The 7,500-nt window shown below is 74.1% G+C and overlaps 1 protein-coding gene across 1 annotated transcript in view; it reads right to left on the bottom strand.

Moving 5' to 3' along the window:
* LOC146869070 (E3 ubiquitin-protein ligase TRIM39-like) overlaps window positions 1–7,500 on the bottom strand; it is a 183,767-nt gene that overhangs the window by 39,235 nt on the left and 137,032 nt on the right. The gene's annotated exons all lie outside the window — the stretch shown is intronic.

Here is a 7,500-nt window from a genome sequence, read left to right on the forward strand (position 1 = left end):
CCGGCGGGCGGGCCCCGGGTCTGCCTTCCCCCCTCTCGGGATCGCCGGACCTCACGGAGGTCTGACCCAGCAAACTCGGAGAAAAAGACCCGTCGGGAAGGGGGCTGGGAGGCAGGTGTGCGCACCCGGGCCCCTGGGGGCCCCGCTTCGGGCGGGCCCAGGGGCTGCCTTCCCCCGTCTCGGGATCCACGGACCTCACGGGGCTCCGACCCAGAAAACTCGGAGAGAAAGGACCATCGGGAAGGGGCTGAGAGGCAGGAGCGTACCCGGGCCCCTGGGGGCCCCGGCGGGCGGGCCCCGGGTCTGCCTTCCCCTGATTCAGTATCGCCAAACATCACTTTGGTCTGACTGACCCTCTCCCTAGTAATCCGGAGGAAAATTACCCCCCTTTCTTGTAATCCGTGCGCACGAGGTGACAGAGGGGACCCTAGGCGCGAATGTACCCGACCTCCTGGAGCCCTCGCTGGGATCCGGGAGGCAAATGGACCCTCATCGAGACTTCCAGGCGAGCTCGGCCATCTGGTCGCCCCATAGGAAAGCATTGTGCGCGACCAGATGGCCGAAGGGGCCTGCGCGACCAGATGGCCGAAGGGGCCTGCGCGACCAGATGGCCGAGGGGACGTGCGCGACCAGATGGCCGAGGGGACAGGCGCGACCAGATGGCCCAGGGGAAAGGCAAAAGGGAAGGGGGAGCTTCCCCAGGCCCTCTGGACCCCGCACCCGGGCACCCTGCCGCCGCGGCAGGACCCGGGACGGAGCCCGGGGCGGGGAGGCCGCCCTCACCGGGCCCCCCCCCCAGGGGCCCGGCCGGGGCTCCGGAACCCAGACGAGCGAGGAGAGGCTCCCCGGCCACAACGGAACCCCGTCCCGGGCCTTTGGCAGTGCCGCAGGCCGGGGGACAGGGCCCGGGGACGGAGACCCCGACCCGGGGCCCGGCCGGGCCCCTGGAACCAGCCGGGGCTCCCGGGACCGCAGGCGATGGGGAAGCCTCCCCGGGCCCTCCGGACCGCGCCCCGGGCACCCTGCCACGCGGAAGGACCCAGGACGGAGCCCGGGGCGGGGAGGCCGCCCTCCCCGGGGCCCCCAGGGGCCCGGCCGGAGCACCTGAACCCAGGCGAGCGAGGGGAGGCTCCCCGGCCACGACGGAACCCCGTCCCGGGCCTTTGGCAGTGCCGCAGGCCGGGGGACAGGGCCCGGGGACGGAGACCCCGACCCGGGGCCCGGCCGGGCCCCTGGAACCAGCCGGGGCTCCCGGGACCGCAGGCGATGGGGAAGCCTCCCCGGGCCCTCCGGACCGCGCCCCGGGCACCCTGCCACGCGGAAGGACCCAGGACGGAGCCCGGGGCGGGGAGGCCGCCCTCCCCGGGGCCCCCAGGGGCCCGGCCGGAGCACCTGAACCCAGGCGAGCGAGGGGAGGCTCCCCGGCCACGACGGAACCCCGTCCCGGGCCTTTGGCAGTGCCGCAGGCCGGGGGACAGGGCCCGGGGACGGAGACCCCGACCCAGGGCCCGACCGGGCCCCTGGACCCAGCCGGGGCTCCCGGGACCGCAGGTGCAAGGGAAGCCTCCCCGGGCCCTCCGGACCCCGCCCCGGGCACCCTGCCACGCGGAAGGACCCAGGACGGAGCCCGGGGCGGGGAGGCCGCCCTCCCCGGGGCCCCCAGGGGCCCGGCCGGAGCACCTGAACCCAGGCGAGCGAGGGGAGGCTCCCCGGCCACGACGGAACCCCGTCCCGGGCCTTTGGCAGTGCCGCAGGCCGGGGGACAGGGCCCGGGGACGGAGACCCCGACCCGGGGCCCGGCCGGGCCCCTGGAACCAGCCGGGGCTCCCGGGACCGCAGGCGATGGGGAAGCCTCCCCGGGCCCTCCGGACCGCGCCCCGGGCACCCTGCCGCGCGGCAGGACCCGGGACGGAGCCCGGGGCGGGGAGGCCGCCCTCCCCGGGGCCCCCAGGGGCCCGGCCGGGGCTCCGGAACCCAGACGAGCGAGGGGAGGCTCCCCGGCCACAACGGAACCCCGTCCCGGGCCTTTGGCAGTGCCGCAGGCTGGGGGACGGGGCCCGGGGCCGGAGACCCCGACCCGGGGCCCGGCCGGGCCCCTGGACCCAGCCGGGGCTCCGGGGACCGCAGGCGCAGGGGAAGCCTCCCCGGGCCCTCTGGACCCCTCCCCGGGCACCCTGCCACGCGGCAGGACCCGGGACGGAGCCCGGGGTGGGGAGGCCGCCCTCCCCGGGGCCCCCAGGGGCCCGGCCGGAGCTCCGGGACCCAGACGAGCGAGGGGAGGCTCCCCGGCCCCAACGGAACCCCGTCCCGGGCCTTTGGCAGTGCCGCAGGCCGGGGGACTGGGCCCGGGGCCAAAGGCCTCAACCCGGGGCCCGGCCGGGCCCCTGGAACCAGCCGGGGCTCCGGGGACCGCAGGCGCAGGGGAAGCCTCCCGGGGCCCTCCGGACCCCTCCCCGGGCACCCTGCCACGCGGCAGGACCCGGGACGGAGACCGGGGTGGGGAGCCTGCCCTCCCCGGGGCCCCCAGGGGCCCGGCCGGAGCTCCTGAACCCAATGCAGCCACGGGAGGCACCCCGGCCGCAACGGAACCCCGTCCCGGGCCTTTGGCAGTGCCGCAGGCCGGGGGACGGCGCCCGGGGCCGGAGACCCCGACCCGGGGCCCGGCCGGGCCCCTGGACCCAGCCGGGGCTCCGAGGACCGCAGGTGCAGGGGAAGCCTCCCCGGGCCCTCCGGACCCTTCCCCGGGCACCCTGCCACGCGGCAGGACCCGGGACGGAGACCGGGGCGGGGAGGCCGCCCTCCCCGGGGCCCGGCCGGAGCTCCTGAACCCAATCCAGCCACGGGAGGCACCCCGGCCACAACGGAACCCCGTCCCGGGCCTTTGGCGGTGCCGCAGGCCGGGGGACGGCACCCGGGGCCGGAGACCCCGACCCGGGGCCCGGCCGGGCCCCTGGACCCATCCGGGGCTCCCGGGCGCGCAGGGGAAGGCCCTCCGGCCACCCTGCCACACGGCAGGACCCAGTTGCCGGCTGAGGACCGAGAGGGGTCCCAGAGTACCCTGTCCCTAGTAATCCGGAGGAAGGCTACCCCCCGTTCTTGAAACCCGCACGCTCCGAGTGACGGAGGGGACCCTAGGGGCGAACGCACCCGGCCTCCTGGAGCCCCGGCTGGGATCCGAGAGGCAAATGGACCCTCATCGGGACTTCCAGGCCTGGCCCTGCCATCTGGTCGCCCCATTGGAAAGCATTGCGCGCGACCAGATGGCCGAGGGGAAAGGAGCCACCAGGTGGCCGGCAACTGAAAGGACTCCCGCCTGCCCACCCACCAGGGGCTCGGGGTGGGGACTCTGCTTCCCGGCTGGGCCTCAGGCACGGGGAGGACCACCGGAGCTCTCGGGGCCTGGGCGTACCCGGGGGAGGACTGCCCGGGACCCGTGGAGCCCGTCCCTGGGCACTTTGCCATGCCGCGGCCCGGAGGAGGGAAGCCCCGGGGACCTGGGAGGATGTTGCCCGGGCGTAGCCCATCTGGTCCCCGGCAATGAACCGCACAACCCCAGCATGGGTGTTTCGGCATACCCTGCCCCTACTAATCCGGAGGAAGGATACCCTCCTTTCTTGTAACCCGCGCGCTGCGAGTGACGGAGGGGACCCTAGGCGCGGACGCGCCCGGCCTCCTGGAGCCCTGGCTGGGATCCGGGAGGCGAATGGACCCTCATCGGGACTTCCAGGCCGGCCCGGCCATCTGGTCGCCCCATTGGAAAGCATTGCGCGCGACCAGATGGCCGAGGGGAAAGGAGCGACCGGATGGCCGGCAACTGAAAGGGCTCCCGTCTGCCCGAGCCATAGCGGTAGGGCTCCCGCCTGCCCACCCTCACACCAAGGGCTCGGGGGGGGACTCTGCTTCCCGGGTTGGCCTCGGGCACGGGGAGGTCCACCGGAGCTCTCGGGGCCTGGGCGCCCGGGGGAGGACTGCCCGGGACCCGTGGAGCCCGTCCCTGGGCACTTTGCCATGCCGCGGCCCGGAGGAGGGAAGCCCCCGGAGGCCTTGGAGGATGTTGCCCGGGCGTCGCCCATCTGGTCCCCGGCAATGAACCGCACAGCCCCAGCATGGGTGTTCCGGCATACCCTGCCCCTAATAATCCGGAGGAAGGATACCCCCCTTTCTTGTAACCCGCGCGCTGCAAGTGACGGAGGGGACCCTAGGCGCGGACGCGCCCGGCCTCCCGGAGCCCTGGCTGGGATCCGGGAGGCGAATGGACCCTCATCGGGACTTCCAGGCCGGCCCGGCCATCTGGTCGCCCCATTGGAAAGCATTGCGCGCGACCAGATGGCCGAGGGGAAAGGCGCGACCAGGTGGCCGGCAACTGAAAGGGCTCCCGTCTGCCCGAGCCATAGCGGTAGGGTTCCCGCCTGCCCACGCAGGGCTCCGTGGCTGCAGGGCTCTGGGCCTGCAGGGCTCCGGGGCTGCAGGGCTCCGGGGCTGCAGGGCTCCGGGGCTGCAGGGCTCTGGGCCTGCAGGGCTCTGGGCCTGCAGGGCTCCGGGGCTGCAGGGCTCCGGGGCTGCAGGGCTCTGGGGCTGCAGGGCTCCGGGGCTGCAGGGCTCCGGGGCTGCAGGGCTCCGGGGCTGCAGGGCTCTGGGCCTGCAGGGCTCTGGGCCTGCAGGGCTCCGGGGCTGCAGGGCTCCGGGGCTGCAGGGCTCTGGGGCTGCAGGGCTCCGGGGCTGCAGGGCTCCGGGGCTGCAGGGCTCCGGGGCTGCAGGGCTCTGGGCCTGCAGGGCTCCGGGGCTGCAGGGCTCCGGGCCTGCAGGGCTCCGGGGCTGCAGGGCCTTGGGCCTGCTAGGGTTCCGGGCCTGCAGGGCTCCAGGGCTCCGTGCTGAAGGGCTCCAGGGTCTGCAGGGCTTTGGGGCTGCAGGCCTCGGGGGACGCCCGGGAGACCCATGGAGCCCGTCCTGGGCACTTTGCCTCGCCGCGGGCTGGAGGAGGAAGCACCCGACGCCCCGGGGAAGTGTCGTCCGGGCTTGGCCCATCTGGTCCCCGCCTGAGAACCGCAATCCCCAGGAGGGGTGTCCCGGCATACCCTGCCCCTACTAATCCGGAGGAAGGCTACCCACCTTTCTTGTAACCCTCGCGCTCCGAGTGACGGAGGGGACCCTAGGCGCGGACGCGCCCGGCCTCCTGGAGCCCTGGCTGGGATCCGCGAGGCGAATGGACCCTCATCGGGACTTCCAGGCCGGCCCGGCCATCTGGTCGCCCCATTGGAAAGCATTGCGCGCGACCAGATGGCCGAGGGAAAGGTGCGACCAGATGGCCGGGACCGGAAGGACTCCCAGCTGCCCACACCGAGCCATAGCGGTAGGGCTCCCGACTGCCCTTGCAGGGCTCCGGGGCTCTGCACCAGGGTCCCTTGTCCCGGGCAGATGGACACTTGGCAGGCCGCAGGACGTGGGATCCCAGGCCCTGACCAAAAATCAGGAGGCCCGGGGCCGGTCCCTGCTTCTCAACACAGCCAGGCTGGGGAGGTCGGGGAGCCTGCCCAAGCACGAGGGACCCGTCCCGGGCACACAGTCCATGAGGTTGTGCGCTCGTTTTCCACAATTTTCTTCAGAATAGTGCGTAGTTGCGCTAGGCAAAGTCCGCCCAGCCCTACTCAGGATGTGCTCTCGTTTTCCACAAATTTTTTTAAAATTCTGCTACGCAAAGTCCGCCCAGCCCTAAGCAAACTCCTACTACGCAGTGGAAAGGACTTAGCCAGCCACCCACCCACCTGGCCCGGTCCCTGCTTCTGATCCCAGCCAGGTCTGGGGAGACTCCCTTCGCCCAATGGACCACGTCACGGGCACCCGGACCCTTACCAGGCCGCAGGACGGGTTCTCACAAACCACACGGTTGTATAGGGGTGGGCAGAAAACTACGCTCCGTCAGCGTAGCAGATAAAGCCAGCCACTCCTGCACACCGGCCCGGTCCCTGCTTCTGATAGCAGCCAGGCCGGAGAGAGCCTCCCTGGGCCCCGGTGGACCCCTGTCTCCAGCACCTAGACCCTCGGCTGTCTTGCAGGACGGGGGTGGCTCACGCACCCCGGGGCCCGCCGGACGGTGCAAGAGCCCCGGGCCCGGTCCCAGCTTCAGAACCCTAGCCAGGCCGGGGAGAAACTCCCTGGGCCCCGGTGGACACCCTTCCCCAGCGCATGGACCCTCGGCTGGCTTGCAGGACGGGGGGCTCCCGCTCCCTGGGACACTGGGACGGAGCACAAGCCCCGGACCCGGGCCCAGCTTCCGAACCCCAGCCAGGCCAGGGAGAGCCTCCCCGGGCCCTGGTGGACACCCTGTCCCCAGCGCCCGGACCCTCGGCTGGCTTGCGGGACAGGGGGCTCCCGCACCCCGGGAACGGAGCTCCAGCACCGGGCCCGGGACCAGCTTCCGGACCCCCAGCCAGGCCGGGGAGAGCCTCCCCGGGCCCCGGTGCACACCCGTCCCCAGCGCCCGGACCCTCGGCTGGCTTGCGGGACAGGGGGCTCCCGTACCCCAGGATGGAGCTCCAGCACCGGGCCCAGCTTCCGGACCCCCAGCCAGGCCGGGGAGAGCCTCCCCGGGCCCCGGTGGACACCCGGTCCCAGCGCCCAGACCCTCGGCTGGCTTGCGGGACAGGGGGCTCCCGCACCCCGGGAACGGAGCTCCAGCACCGGGCCCAGCTCCCGGACCTCCAGCCAGGCCCAGGGAGAGACTCCCAGGGACCCGGTGGACACCCTGTCCCCAGCGCCCTGACCCTCGGCTGGCTTGCGGGACAGGGGGCTCCCGCACCCCGGGAACGGAGCCGCACCCTGGGACGGAGCTCCAGCACCGGGCCCAGCTTCCGAACCCCCAGCCAGGCCGGGGAGAGCCTCCCCGGGCCCCGGTGGACCCTCTCTTCCCTAGCGCCCGTACCCTCAGCTGGTTCGCAGGACGGGGGGGCTCCCGGGCTCTGGGACGGAGCCGCACCCTGGGACGGAGCTCCAACCCCGGGCCCAGCTTCCGGACCTCCAGCCAGGCCAGGGACAGCCTCCCCGGGCCCCCGGTGGACCCCCTGTCCCCAGCGACCGGACCCTCGGCTGGCTTGCGGGACAGGGGGCTCCCGCACCCCGGGAACGGAGCTCCAGCACCGGGCCCAGCTCCCGGACCTCCAGCCAGGCCCGGGGAAAGACTCCCAGGGACCCGGTGGACACCCTGTCCCCAGCGCCCGGACCCTCGGCTGGCTTGCGGGACAGGGGGCTCCCGCACCCCGGGAACGGAGCCGCACCCTGGGACGGAGCTCCAGCACCGGGCCCAGCTTCCGAACCCCCAGCCAGGCCGGGGAGAGCCTCCCCGGGCCCCGGTGGACCCTCTCTTCCCTAGCGCCCGTACCCTCAGCTGGCTCGCAGGACGGGGGGGCTCCCGGGCTCTGGGACGGAGCCGCACCCTGGGACGGAGCTCCAGCCCCGGGCCCAGCTTCCGGACCTCCAGCCAGGCCAGGGACAGCCTCCCCGGGC

The sequence above is a fragment of the Triturus cristatus genome, chromosome 1_1, assembly GCF_964204655.1.
Source record: "Triturus cristatus chromosome 1_1, aTriCri1.1, whole genome shotgun sequence".
Taxonomy (NCBI): domain Eukaryota; kingdom Metazoa; phylum Chordata; class Amphibia; order Caudata; family Salamandridae; genus Triturus; species Triturus cristatus.